Here is a 15,559-nt window from a genome sequence, read left to right as displayed (position 1 = left end):
TTTGAAACAAAACTCCAAAATTCACATATTCTAGACACTGCAGGTCACTGTTGGGAAAGCTAACGCTCACCTGCGAACACAAAAGCCAAAAATGCAAGATTAAATTTTACATTGTTGACAGTGATGTACCAGCAATACTAGTACGTGAGACATGATGGAAGAACCTGTAGGAGAAACAGAAAACACCTCCTCAGAATGACTGAAACACAGTTTCCATCAGCATCACCCAATGTTGTTGCAGATTCCTGTGTCGAGCCGCAGGTCAGTGAATCTGGTCCACCTGCAGAAACTGGTACTGCAAAACAATCAGACTTACCTGAGACACATCAGAGAGACATTCTTCACAAGGTCAGGAAGACAAGTGAAAACACCAGCAAGACACAAGGACTGAATCTGGAACACACACACAGTACACATTTACAATATTCACAAACACATTCAGAGGACACGGTTCAAGCTCCTGTCCATCAGCATCACCAAATGTTGTTGCCTATTCCTGTTTCGAGCGGCAGGTCAGTGTATCCAGTCCACCTGTAGAAACTGGTATTGTAAAACAATCAGACTTACCTGAGGCACATCTGAGAGAACCATACAGAGAGGCTTCTTCCACAGACCTGAAAAAGGCAAAAGATCATGAATTTGGGGAGTTAAATGACTCCTTAATTAGAGAGACATGAGCATCAGTGTCCGATCGGTTTCTCTCAGCAACCTTGCCCACAATTGGTCTTCCTTAATACCACAAGCAAAGGCCAAGAATATCTGCTGTGCAAATGAAGGGACATCAAGTAAAGTTAACAAAGTGCTCAATGAAATACAAAACAGAACAGAAACAAAACAAACAGTTGGGTTTGAACACAAGAGCAAATCCAAACTAGCTAAAAATGAACAAGCTACAGAAGCAAGCTGCTCCAGATGTGGTTATGAACATAAACAGAAACAATGTCCTGCCTATGACCAAGTGTGTAAATCCTGCAACAGAAAATCACTTTACCAATAATGTGTAAAACAAAACCAATCAGAGCAGAATGAGGAAAAAAAAAAATCAGTTGAACAAAAGACAGAGCAGGAAGATTTCTTCATTGGAACAGTTGAAATCAGAAAAACAGAATATTAGACAAACATCAACACTGTCACAACAAAAGTGAAAAGAATAACTGGACTGAAAATCTTGAAATAAACAACAAGAACATTTTGCATTCAGCACCAGTGTCCAACTTGAAAACAGTCATCTCAGGAAATGTCTACAAGTCACTCAGATTTGAAACAAAACTCCAAAATTCACATATTCTAGACACTGCAGGTCACTGTTGGGAAAGCTAACGCTCACCTGCGAACACAAAAGCCAAAAATGCAAGATTAAATTTTACATTGTTGACAGTGATGTACCAGCAATACTAGTACGTGAGACATGATGGAAGAACCTGTAGGAGAAACAGAAAACACCTCCTCAGAATGACTGAAACACAGTTTCCATCAGCATCACCCAATGTTGTTGCAGATTCCTGTGTCGAGCCGCAGGTCAGTGAATCTGGTCCACCTGCAGAAACTGGTACTGCAAAACAATCAGACTTACCTGAGACACATCAGAGAGAGACATTCTTCACAAGGTCAGGAAGACAAGTGAAAACACCAGCAAGATACAAGGACTGAATCTGGAACACACACACAGTACACATTTACAATATTCACACACACATTCAGAGGACACGGTTCAAGCTCCTGTCCATCTGCTGACTGAATTTAAACTTACTGTCATTTACTGCATCTTACATTTGTTTAGGTTATTCTGCAATGTCAAGCTATTCTCATAAATATGCTGTTAAATGTACAGTTCATGTAGTTCAGTTCAGAGACTTCATCTCATTTCCCTTGAGTTTTAAAGCATTTTGGTCCGACAGTGTTTGTATGAACGTTGTTGAGAGTCCTGCACAGCCCAAATCCTCCTCATTTATACTTTTATTCATATTAAGAAAGAGAAACTAAACATATAGAAACTCAAGTGTGGGGATTTCACATGTTCTGTAGCTAAGAGGCAGCCCTAGCTAAGAATCACGCAGCTCACCCAAAAGTACTAAAGTGTGAGTGTAGCACAGAGTCGTCCTTCCTCCATACTTTCCACTGAGGAACTGAACCGGTTAGCAGAGGGAAAAACGGCCGTGGTGGTCGAGGAGCTCCTCGGCTTTTCCGGGGTCACGCAGACGCCGCCAGTCCCTCTCCGGTGCGGGAGTGGAGACGACGACTCTCGGTGTCCGTCGCGCCGGTAGTGCTGGAGCTCAGACGCCGCGTTGGAGGAGTCACGGGTCAAGCTGGACGACTTCCTCGCAGAGCGGCTGGAAAGCTGGTTTTTCCGCGGTCGCCATGTTTCTCGAGGCTACAGACAAAAACGCAAAGGCCGGTTAGTGAGACAGAGGACTGTACAGTAACACAGACAGCACAAGGATCCCAACAAGTGCCTAAGATGAAGGAGACAAAGCTCACATTACGGACTATAAAGCAGGATGGCCGGTCGAAGCTCTGTGTGGAATCACGGCTCGAGCTTTGAAAGCAGGGCCGCATCGAAACAGCAGCTCAGAGTGTCCTGAAAACACCTACGATCACGTGACCGCCGGAAACGAAGCTTCGTTACGTCACTGGAACGCAATCACGGGTCAGTGCGCGTGAGTTTCCGGTCCCGCTGTAGACGAGCTGCATATCATCTGAAATATGTACTTAAATAAAACGTAAATACAGAACATGTGTGAATTTGCTTCACTTTCATCATCAAATTATTGACTTTCCTCAGCATTCAAGGTTTTTTACTGGAGACGATGTGAAATGACCTGAATAAAAACATTTTACAGCTCTATTTCTGTGTTCAACAGATGTACAGTCTACATGCACATTCAACAGTGCTGTTTCTCCCTTAATCTAATAGTGTCAAACATGCTGTTTTGTTTAGGAGGAGAGGAAAGGAATTACACACTCAGATGAAATTCATTCAGTTAAAGGAAGAAACGCAGTCCGACATCGCTGTATGGAGCAGTTTGGACAAAGCTTATGAACACAAGTGAATCAGGCAGTGGTGGTGTAGTATTGTATTTGTACAACAGGTGGCGCAGTAGAGCTTCAAATGAACCACTTCTGCTTCAACTGGTTAAAAAGCCTCGTTCTGCTCATCCCTGATACAAAGATATGACTGGGAGAAACAAGCAGCAGGAGAGCAGCGCTAGACCTGTCAGCCGGAAGTGACGTGTCTGTCCAGTAGAGACAGATTTCTTCTACAGTGTTAAAGTTTTGATTTCACTTCATTTATTTTTAATAAATTCAATTACATCATGATTTCCAGTACTGAAGTTTACACTTTCTGTCTCTCAGTGTTTTCATCTGCAAGCTTTAAAGGCGCTGAGAATTAACCTATTTAATAAAACAATAAAATATATAAAATGTTTAAATCTGTATGATTTACAGTTTAGTACTATAAATATGTATGATGTACTAAATGTGGATTTTTCATCAAATAAACAACATAGAAATACTATGGCAGCATATTCTGGACTTTCTAAATGAGATCAAATATGCTGATTAAACAGTGTGTGTACAATTGCATATGAGAGTACAGTGTTTAAAGCGTTATCTAAATGAGGGGCTTTAGCAGTTTTGAGTTTATGGAAGATTTTCCATCTGCAATCCTCATCGTCGCTCCAGCTTTGCCCAAATGAAGCTGTAGTCCAGTTCTGTTGGGACGAGGCGCGTCACCGGTATCGCCCCTTCCAGTCTGTCAGTCTACTTCAAGGAGGCTCCCAGGACAGACGTTCCCGATAGAGCCAGGTGAGTTCATGTGAACTAGCTGCTTTTAAGCTGATCTTTTACCTTATATGTGACCATAAACGTACAGTGAATGTTTGAAAGCTTGGTTTTCTGGTTTCGTGTGTGTTTGTACTTCAGCTGTACGACTGGAGGAGCTAACTTGCTAGCGCTGCTGATGTGCGGCGTTAACTTAGAAACTTCGGGAGCTCTAACCTTTCTAAAAGAGACTCTTATTTTCCACGTTGTTGGAAAAGGTCCTGATAAAAACGGACTAACTTTTCTATATTGTTTCATCCGACAACACAGGCTTTCTGCCGTTATCTGTTTTAGCTGGTCTTGTTGTTTCCTCCAGTAGGAATATTAGTTAGAGTTAATAGCTGATGCTGAGCTGCATTAGCTCTGTTTAACTCAACTTTACCTCACATATTTCATTAGTTCTTATTTAAGTGAGAATTGAAAACTTCCAGGGTCACATTTTAGCTGTGAACCGTAATGAAAAAGTACTGATTTCTTTCCAGTGTCTGAAAGTAGTCCTCCTTCTAAGTAGCAGAATTAAACAGCTCCAGAAGCTGCTGCTTGTCTAGATGTTGGGAGGCAGGGGCTAAATCTGGGAGTCCTGCTCATACTTTGGCAACACAAGGTAAAATGAATTTGTGGGTTTTGTTAGATCCTGAAATGTTTTTGCAGAGACACTGAATTAATGTAGTTAATGATATAATTGTATTCAGAAATATTAGTTTCAGAAGCTCACGGGACTTGGGACAGGACTTGCTGTGCCACAACACACTGGCAGTGCTTAAACAGTAGAAACATTAAATTAGTAAGTATTATTGCAGCCTCAGTTTAATTTAATGTTCAAATGTACGTACAGTTTTCCACGTTGTAATTTTTCCTTAATCATTCTGACTGCAAACCTGTTCAGGGAGGAAGGAAAAAGGTCAGCTGTCACTTTACTCCATATGTAGCGTATCAGCCAAGACGCTTCTCCACATTTTGCGTCTTTAATTTAATGATGAAACTGTGAGGCTAATGATTCTAATAAATGGTAGAGGTCGATACTTACCCTGTTTATTTCAGTAAATACTTCCTTATAACTTCTCTCAACCCTCTCAAATCACATCTAGGTCTTCATTAAGGTTGTACAGACTCGTCAGTGGGGTTTAAGACACAGCATTGAAAAATGGACAGAACATCAGTGTGGAGCCAAATGCTGTGGGCGGCCTTTTTAGACATCCGGCTCTGTGTTCTGTGTCTCAGGAGTACATTCATCTAAATCATTTACCAGTAGATATTTCTTATTTGAATGAAACCTCATGCTTTTCTTTTTCCATCTCTACACCATCCAAAAGGTTGCGATGAACAGCAATAATCCTGTTGCTCGAGTGACCAAGAGAATGCGTTAAATGGAAAAATTCAACAGAGAAGAAATTAAAAAGTAACATCATCTAAGGTGAAGGACCACTGCTTTTTGTTCAGTGATGACAGATATGCATTCATCAAAGAAGAATGACCCAAAGGTCAGTTGATGTGTGAAGTTCTATCACAGGACAAACCATGTGCATCAAAACTATTGAACATTACTCAGTTTTATTTTGTAACAGTTTGTCTCCAGTGTGGTGAGGGCTACGGCATTTCCCCTCTCCTGCATGGTGCAGAATAGCAGAAGGGTACTAATAAATACTTTAATCTGTTTTATGACAGCTTTCCTCTATAATCCTGATTCTTTTCAGTTGGCATGTAATTATTTTGTGATGAAATGTTTATATATTTTGAGCTGCTGTGTTTGGTAGTGATCAGTGTACAACTCTTTAAAAATATCTTTTCAGACAATAGCCTTCGCGAGAGCAGGGTCAGTTGTCTGTGTTAAAGACACACAATGGTTGGAGCCAGAAAAAGACTGCTTCACCTTTCAGGTAAATATTGACTACATGTTGATGATAGTATATGCATTATGAGATTATAATGTCAGTATGTTTAGACTTTGCTTTTTTCCCCCTCAGTTTCACTGTCTGACTGGCCGGTGGTATAATCATATCATAGCATTCCTGCTCTACATCTAAAAACCAAAGATTTCTGTTGATTTAATTCAAGTTACAGCTCACTTACACTAGCTCACTTTATAGTTTTTTAAAGCTTTGCAAAAGTTGAATAAGAATGTGTTGCTGTATTTTAAAGCCCATTTTCTCAGATGACCGTGGTGATCCTCATCCAGTTGTAACCTAAGACACGTGTGTAGGTCTGTGGTAATCTAAAATGTTGTGTTAGCAGTGTAGTGGATCATTTTTCCAATCATTCTCACCAAAAAAGTAAAAGGGTGAGAAATTGTAAAATGTAGATCATATACAGTGGTATGAAAAAGTTTGGGCACCCCTGATAATTTTGATGATTTTCCTTTATAAATCATTGGTTGTTCGGATCAGCAATGTCAGTTAAATATATCATATAGCAGAAATTAAGTTTATAGGATTTACAGAAAGTGTGCAATAATTATTTAAATGAAATTAGGCAGGTGCATAAATTTGGGCATCCAACTGAAAAATTACATCAATATTTAGTAGATCCTCCTTTTGCACCTCCTCAGCAACTTCAGCTTTGTCACTGATTCTCGAACATTGTTCTCAAGAATCTGCTGATATTGACTGGACTCCATGCGACCTTCAACTTTAACAAGATTCCCAGTACCTGCACTGGTCACACAGCCCCACAGTATGATGGAACCGCCACCAACTTTTACTGTGAGTAGCAAGTGTTTGTCTTGCAATGCTGTATTCTTTTTCCACCATGCACACCGCCCCTTGTTATGTTCGGTCCACAGCACCTTATTCCAAAATGAAGCTGGCTTGTTCTAATGTGCTTTAGCATACCTCAAATGACTCTGTTTGTGGCGTGTGAGCAGAAAAGGCTTCTTCAGCATTACTCTCCCATACAGCCTCTCCTTGTGCAAAGTGCGCTGAATAGTTGAACAATGCTCAGTGACTCCAACAGTGACAAGAATTAAATAATCAAAGATGACTTATGTTCCACCTCTGTTCTGTCTCCTTTCCAGATTTATAGGCAGTTTTTTTGTGGTGGACGTCGATCAGCTTGAGGGAAACAGCAGAGCTTATTTTGAGCAAGACGTCATCCTGCTCCAGTCCACAGAGCAAGCGTCTCAGTCTTCCTCTTTGTGCAGAGAGGCAGAGGCAGAGACTTCAACTGAGAGTCTCTAAAGCCTGAGCTGGAAGACGAGAGCAGTAGAGCTGGTGCAAGTTCAACTTGCAGAAGCGTAGAGGTTGTGGAAGAAGGAGGACGGTTGCTTCTTTTGTAGTCCACTTTGTGTTGCAGTTAAAGGGCAGCTAAGGATTATGTTGTAGCACCAGTTCTCCGAGCCTCCCGGACACTTTGAAGAAGGCTGAAGAAGTTTTTCAGGACGAACTCTGTGGTGCACAATGCCTTCTCTTTTTCCCAGCAGGATGCTCATCATTCTGCTTCCTCTGCAGAAGTTTCTGCTTCTTTGTGTTCCCAGCAGGCTTGTGAGGATGTGCTCTGTGGGCCAGTGGTAAAGGCAGAAGCTTTTCTCCCACAGTCCATAATGAAGCAAAGAACCAGGAGGCGAAAGTTCCCCAAGATTAACGTATGTGAGTAGAGTGGTGAGTGAATATATATACACATACATACATTCATACATACATGGACAGAATTGTTGGTACCACTTGGTTAATGAAAGAAAAACGCACAATACTCACAGAAATAACTTAATAAGAATCTGACAAAAGTAATAATAAATAAAAATGCTATGAAAATTAACCAATGAAAGCCAGACATTGGTATTTTTTTATAATTCTGTTGAGCATGGTTCAATGTTGGAAATGATTTTCATTTGTTTATTTTCATTGAATTTCTTTTATTATTACTATTGTCAGTTTCAGGTTATTTCTGTGATCATTGTGGGTTTTCTTTCATAACCGAAGGAACTAACAATTCTCCACGTGTGTGTATGTATGTATATGTATATATATATATATATATATATATATATATATATATATATATATATATATATATATATATATATATACAGTGAGTCCAAGAAGTATTTGATCCCTTGCTGATTTTCTTTGTTTGCCCACTAATAAAGACACTATCCTTCTGCACTTTTAATGGTAGATATATTCTAACATGGAGAGACAGAATATCAAGACAAAAATCCAGAATATAATTTTAAAGAATATATTTTAATTAATTTGTATTTCAATGAGGAAAATAAGTATTTGATCCCTCTTGCCAAACACACTCAATACTTAGTGGCAAAGCCTTTGTTTGCAAGCACAGCGGTGAGACGTTTGTTGTAGTTAACCACAAGTTTAGCACACACACCAGGGGGAATTTTGGCCCACTCTTCTTTGCAGATCCTCTCTAAATCATGAAGGTTGGTGGGCTGTCGCTTGGCAACTCTGACCTTCAGCTCCCTCCATAGATTTTCGATCGGATTGAGGTCTGGCGACTGGCTGGGCCACTCCATGACCTTAATGTGATTTTTCTTGAGCCAATCCTTTGTTGCCTTTGCTGTATGTTTAGGGTCGTTATCATGTTGGAAGACCCAACCACGGCCCATTTTCAGATCCCTGGCAGAGGGGAGGAGGTTGTCCCTCAGGATTGTGCGGTACATGGCTCCATCCATCTTCCCAGTGATGCGGTGAAGTAGCCCTGTACCCTTGGCAGAGAAACACCCCCAAAACATTATGCTTCCACCTCCATGCTTGACGGTGGGCACAGTGTTCTTGGGGTCATAGGCAGCATTTTTCTTCCTCCACACATGGCGGGTGGAGTTGAGGCCAAAAAGTTCAATTTTGGTCTCGTCTGACCACAAAACCTTCTCCCAATAACTTGGTTCATCTTTCAAATGATCATTGGCATACTTGAGGCGCGCCTCCACATGTGCTCTCTTCAGCAGGGGTACCTTTCGGGCACTGCAGGATGTGAATCCATTGTTGCGCAAAGTGTTGCCAATTGTTTCCTTGCAAACTGTGGTCCCAGCTGCCTTCAGGTCATTTGCTAACTCCTGCCGAGTGGTTGCAGGACGATTTCTGACTGTTCTCAGCATCATTGCCACCCCACGAGGCGAAATCTTCTTTGGAGCACCGGGCCGAGGTCTGTTGATTGTCATGTTATACTCTTTAAACTTTCTGATAATTGCACCAATAGTTGTTACTTTCACATCCAACACCTTACTAATCTTTTTGTAGCCCATTCCAGCTTTGTGAAGGTCAACAATTCTGACTCTGAGGTCCTGTGACAGCTCTTTGGTTTTACCCATGTTGGAGACTTGAAATCTGTGTGATCTGTCTGATTCTGTGGACAGGTGTTTTTCACACAAGTGATTAGTGAGAACAGGTGGCTTCAGGTCAGGTAACAAGTTGATTGGGAGTGTCTAACTGGTCTGTAAAAGCCAGAACTGCTAATGAATACTAAGGGATCAAATACTTATTTCACTCCATGAAATACAAATCAATTAATATATATTCCTTAGATTTATTTTCTGGATTTTCTTTTTAATATTCTGTCTCTCCATGTAAGAATACATCTACCATTAAAAGTATAGAATGATCATGTCTTTATTAGTGGGCCAACGAAGAAAATCAGCAAGGGATCAAATACTTCTTGGACTCACTGTATATATATATATATATACACACTTTTTTATTGTGTCCCTCCAACATATCCTGAAGAAGTCGACCAGGGTACACCCCTTTGTAGCCCTCAAGCATGGCTCTAAGTGTTGACCTACTGGCTGGGTTCAATTCTAATAGGAAAGTCCTGCTCTGTGGGTCGTTGTTGAGCTAGAACCTTTGCTCCCACAGTGATGCAGGAAACCAGGAGACCGAGGCCTCAACTCCCCTTCAGATTATCCAAACTAGCATTAAACTCTGAGGTATTTGACATTTATCAATCACTTGACATGTTCTAGATAATCTGTCATGTTGTCTCTCAAGCAGATCCTGAAGAAAAGAAGACTATACCCCTTGTAGCCAGTTAGAGAAGATGTCCAGCACGATTGCAGGTAACTTTCAGTGTTTGTTTAAACTGTGGTTAACATCATGAACCTTTTAACCTTCACAGGAACTCATTCCTCACTCCCCAAGTATTTGGCCAATGTGTGCTGTATTCCATGTCATTGCTGAGTAATAATCCTTAGGATGTCAAAGTCTGTGAGCTTAAGAGGTGACGGAATAAAGGACCTAAGAAGGTTCATGTCTTCTACGTGACACAAATGTCTTTCACAACAGGAGAGATGTCTGACACACAGCTTTCCATTTTCAACTTCAGTTCCAGGGAGCATCAGGTCCTCTCAAGAACCAATCCAGCTACCAGCCTTCATCAGAGAACATCTTCAGAGAAATCCCCCTACTGACATTTATAAGAACTAAATGTGTTGTTGATCAGCTTCACCACCCCAGGAGGTTTCATCATTTTAGAATAGAAAACCTTCAAAGGTAAAATCTGTGCTTGGGTTTGGTATCTACACTGATTCTAACCGTCAGTTCAGTTAGAAAATACGCAGCAACACAACACCGTCTAATCGCTGCTCCTGTCATTGAGAGAGGAGGAGTTGGATCCCTGGGAGGCCACAGCGATCAGAGTCTGAGATTCAAGAAACCTCTTTCACAACAACCCACACGCTAACATGCTGTTTGAAGTTTCTGAACATGCTGACGCAGCATTTATCCACAACTGACTAAACTCCTCAACATGCAGTTTTTAAAGCAGGAGACCGAGGTTTCCTCTCCTGTATCTAGACTAAGATTCATTTTTAAAGTATGTGAGATATTTCCTCTTATTGACCATCAGTCTGACCTTCAGTTTAAAATGCAGTCAGTGCAAAAGCTCTATACTCATGCTGCTCAAACACTTGTGGTACTTTTTAATATCAGTGCTGCAATATTTTCATTTCTGCCCCATTGTTGTTTTATAGAAACGTGTTAGTGAGCAGTGTGTAGAATACACCCTAAATAAACCCTCGTAGTTGGATATGGAAGTGTATGAAGTGTTTAACGTGTGTGTGTGTGTGTGTGTGTGTGTGTGTGTGTGTGTGTGTTTGTGTGTGTTTTATACTGTAGGAAGAGAACGGGCTGAGATCCTCCTTTTCATCACAACTCGTCCACAGAGAAGCACACGACTAATCAGTTTATCATTAATACTCACATCAGTGCTGAGCAGTGTCTTCATTTCTACACTTACTTTACACTCCTCCTTAATGCTTCATCTTTTCCAAACAGCTGTAAAGTTTATATTATTAATATCATGTTCAGGAAAAGAGCCTGAATGAAGAGCTGTTCTGCATTTCTGATGTGTTCTGGATGTTTATTTGTTTCTACTCAAAGTAAAATCTAAAACTTCTCTCTTTATTTAGTCCAGGTTTATGTTTAGACCTGCTCCTCTCAGAACTGACCCAGAGTCTCTTCAACAGAAGAATTCAGCATTTCTAAGAAATACACTATATGACAAAAGTATTTGGACACCTGCTTATTTGTTGTTTCTTTTGAACTCAAGAGTATTAAAAAGGAGTTTAGCCTGCTTTTGTTGGAGTAACTGTTTCTACTGCCATGGAAGACTTTCTGCTAGATTTTGGAGCATTGCTGTGAGGATTGCATTTAGCAAGAGGAGCCTTGTTGAGGTCAGAATATTGGATGATCACCCAACTTCATCTCCAACTCAAAGTTAAAAGTTTCCCCAGCTCACCCTAGAAGTAAAGGACATCATGAGCACCATCACTCCAGAAAACACAGTTCTACCTCTCCTCAGCTCAATGCTGGGGGGCTTTATACCCCTCTAGCCCACGATTGGCATTAGGCATGGAGCCAATAGGTTCATGTTTATCTGTTCCAGAGAGTCCTATTCTATTGGCAGTACTTCTTTACAGGGACTGTGTCAGCAGTGGGTGCAACTGATTGCTGAATGCATTGATTAAAAAATGGTGTCCACAAACATTTGGACATATAGTGTGTTACTGTCAGATAATATAAAGAAAATCTATAATAATTACTTAATAAAATTAAGCTCTGCTGAACTGAGGCTTTATAAAAGTCTAAAAACAGGGCAGATCCTTCATCACAGAAATGAGTCTGTAATCAATCAACCCTTTCATGCAGAAATGAGGGAAAAGTGGTTGGATGCTGCTCAGCTTCACAGCTCTACTGCGCCACCTGTTGTACAAATACAATACTACACCACCACTGCCTGATTCACTTGTGTTCATAAGCTTTGTCCAAACTGCTCCATACAGCGATGTCGGACTGCGTTTCTTCCTTTAACTGAATGAATTTCATCTGAGTGTGTAATTCCTTTACTCTCCTCCTAAACAAAACAGCATGTTTGACACTATTAGATTAAGGGAAAAACAGCACTGTTGAATGTGCATGTAGACTGTACATCTGTTGAACACAGAAATAGAGCTGTAAAATGTTTTTATTCAGGTCATTTCACATCGTCTCCAGTAAAAAACCTTGAATGCTGAGGAAAGTCAATAATTTGATGATGAAAGTGAAGCAAATTCACACATGTTCTGTATTTACGTTTTATTTAAGTACATATTTCAGATGATATGCAGCTCGTCTACAGCGGGACCGGAAACTCACGCGCACTGACCCGTGATTGCGTTCCAGTGACGTAACGAAGCTTCGTTTCCGGCGGTCACGTGATCGTAGGTGTTTTCAGGACACTCTGAGCTGCTGTTTCGATGCGGCCCTGCTTTCAAAGCTCGAGCCGTGATTCCACACAGAGCTTCGACCGGCCATCCTACTTTATAGTCCGTAATGTGAGCTTTGTCTCCTTCATCTTAGGCACTTGTTGGGATCCTTGTGCTGTCTGTGTTACTGTACAGTCCTCTGTCTCACTAACCGGCCTTTGCGTTTTTGTCTGTAGCCTCGAGAAACATGGCGACCGCGGAAAAACCAGCTTTCCAGCCGCTCTGCGAGGAAGTCGTCCAGCTTGACCCGTGACTCCTCCAACGCGGCGTCTGAGCTCCAGCACTACCGGCGCGACGGACACCGAGAGTCGTCGTCTCCACTCCCGCACCGGAGAGGGACTGGCGGCGTCTGCGTGACCCCGGAAAAGCCGAGGAGCTCCTCGACCACCACGGCCGTTTTTCCCTCTGCTAACCGGTTCAGTTCCTCAGTGGAAAGTATGGAGGAAGGACGACTCTGTGCTACACTCACACTTTAGTACTTTTGGGTGAGCTGCGTGATTCTTAGCTAGGGCTGCCTCTTAGCTACAGAACATGTGAAATCCCCACACTTGAGTTTCTATATGTTTAGTTTCTCTTTCTTAATATGAATAAAAGTATAAATGAGGAGGATTTGGGCTGTGCAGGACTCTCAACAACGTTCATACAAACACTGTCGGACCAAAATGCTTTAAAACTCAAGGGAAATGAGATGAGGTCTCTGAACTGAACTACATGAACTGTACATTTAACAGCATATTTATGAGAATAGCTTGACATTGCAGAATAACCTAAACAAATGTAAGATGCAGTAAATGACAGTAAGTTTAAATTCAGTCAGCAGATGGACAGGAGCTTGAACCGTGTCCTCTGAATGTGTTTGTGAATATTGTAAATGTGTACTGTATGTGTGTTCCAGATTCAGTCCTTGTGTCTTGCTGGTGTTTTCACTTGTCTTCCTGACCTTGTGAAGAATGCCTCTCTCTGATGTGTCTCAGGTAAGTCTGATTGTTTTGCAGTACCAGTTTCTGCAGGTGGACCAGATTCACTGACCTGCGGCTCGACACAGGAATCTGCAACAACATTGGGTGATGTTGATGGGAACTGTGTTTCAGTCATTCTGAGGAGGTGTTTTCTGTTTCTCCTACAGGTTCTTCCATCATGTCTCACGTCCTAGTATTGCTGGTACATCACTGTCAACAATGTGAAATTTAATCTTGCATTTTTGACTTGAGTTTTGTTTTAAATCTGATTTGTAGATCTGTGCTGTGACGACATTGTCTTCAAGTTGGACACTGGTGCTGAATGCAAAGTTGTTGATGTTTTATTTTCAGTCCAGTTATTCTATTCACTTTTGTTGTGACAGTGTCAATGTTTTTCTAATTTGAGTTTTTCCAATGAATAAACCTCTGCCTTTTGTTCAACTGCATGATTTCTTTCCTCATTCTGCTCTGATTGGTTTTGTTTTATATATTTTTGGTTTTTCTGTTGCAGGATTTACACACCTGACCATAGGCAGGACATCTGGAGCAGCTTGCTTCTGTTGCTTGTTCATTCTTAAACAGTTGGGTTTGAACACAAAAGCAAATCCAAACTAGCTGTTTTGTTTCTGTTCTGTTTTGTATTTCATTGAGCACTTTTTTTCACTTTACTTGATGTCCCTTCATTTGTACAGCAGATATTCATGGTCTTTGTCTATGTCTGATCTGTTTTTCTCAGCAACCTTGCTCACAATTGGTCTTCCCTAATACCACAAGCACTTCTGTCTCTGATTAACGAGTCATGCAACTCACTGAATTCATGGTATTTCTCCTTTTTCAGGTCTGTGGAAGAAGCCTCTCTGTATGCCTCTCCTGGGTGTGACTCAGGTAAGTCAGGTTGTTCAGCAATACTGGCTTCTACAGGTGGACCAGATTCACTGACCTGCGGCTCGACATAGGAATCTGCAACAACATTGGGTGATGCTGATGGAAACTCTTTCAGTCGTCCTCAGGAGGTGCTTTCTGTTTCTCCTACAGGTTCTTCCATCATGTCTCATGTCCTAGTATTGCTGGTACATCACTGTCAACAATGTGAAATTTAATCTTGCATTTTTGGCTTTTGTGTTCACAGGTGAGCGTTAGCTTTCCCAACAGTGACATGCAGTGTCTAGAATATGTGAGCGGTTTTCAAGCTGAATTCTGGGGTTTTGTTTCAAATCTGATTTGTAGATCTGTGCTGTGATGACATTGCATTCAGCACTAGTGTCCAATCTGAAGACAAAGTTCTTGTTTTATTTTGATTTTCAGTTCTGTTATTTTCACTTTTCTTGTGACAGTCAATGTTTTTCTGATGTATTGAGTTTTTCCAATTTCAACTGTTTTAATGAAGAAATCTTCCTGCTCTGTCTTTTGTTCAACTGCATGATTTATTTATTTTTTTTCTTCATTCTGCTCTGATTGGTTTTGTTTTATATATTTTCGGTAAAGTAATTTTCTGTTGCTGGATTTACACACTTGGCCATAGGCAGGACATTGTTTCTGTTTATGTTCATAACCACATCTGGAGCAGCTTGCGTCTGCTACTTGTTCATTTTTGGCTAGTTTGGATTTGCTCTTGTGTTCAAACCCAACTGTTTGTTTTATTTCTGTTCTGTTTTGTATTTTATTGAGCACTTTTTTTACTTCACTTGCTGTCCCTTCATTTGTACAGCAGATATCCATGGCCTTTGTGGTATTGGGGGGGGGAAGACCAGTTGTGGGCAAGGTTGCTGAGAGAAACAGATCGGACACTGACAAACACTCCTGTCTCTGATTAACGAGTCATGCAACTCACTGAATTCATGGTCTTTTGCCTTCTTCAGGTCTGTGGTGTACGCGTCAGTGCTTTCAACAGACCAGAGAAAAGCTGAGGGCTCCTCGAACATCACTGCTAACCGGTCCCTCAGTGGTACAGTATGGACGAAGGACGACTCTGTGAGACACTTTATTGTGTTTAGTTTACATGCTTGATTATTACCTATGGGTGCCTCTTTGGTACCTAACGTAGGTGATATCCCCACACAATACTTTTTTTTTTCTTTTTTTTTTTTTT

The sequence above is a fragment of the Salminus brasiliensis genome, chromosome 24 (genome assembly GCF_030463535.1).
Source record: "Salminus brasiliensis chromosome 24, fSalBra1.hap2, whole genome shotgun sequence".
NCBI classification, from domain to species: Eukaryota; Metazoa; Chordata; class Actinopteri; order Characiformes; family Bryconidae; genus Salminus; species Salminus brasiliensis.
Note: the sequence above shows the minus strand (reverse complement) of the source record.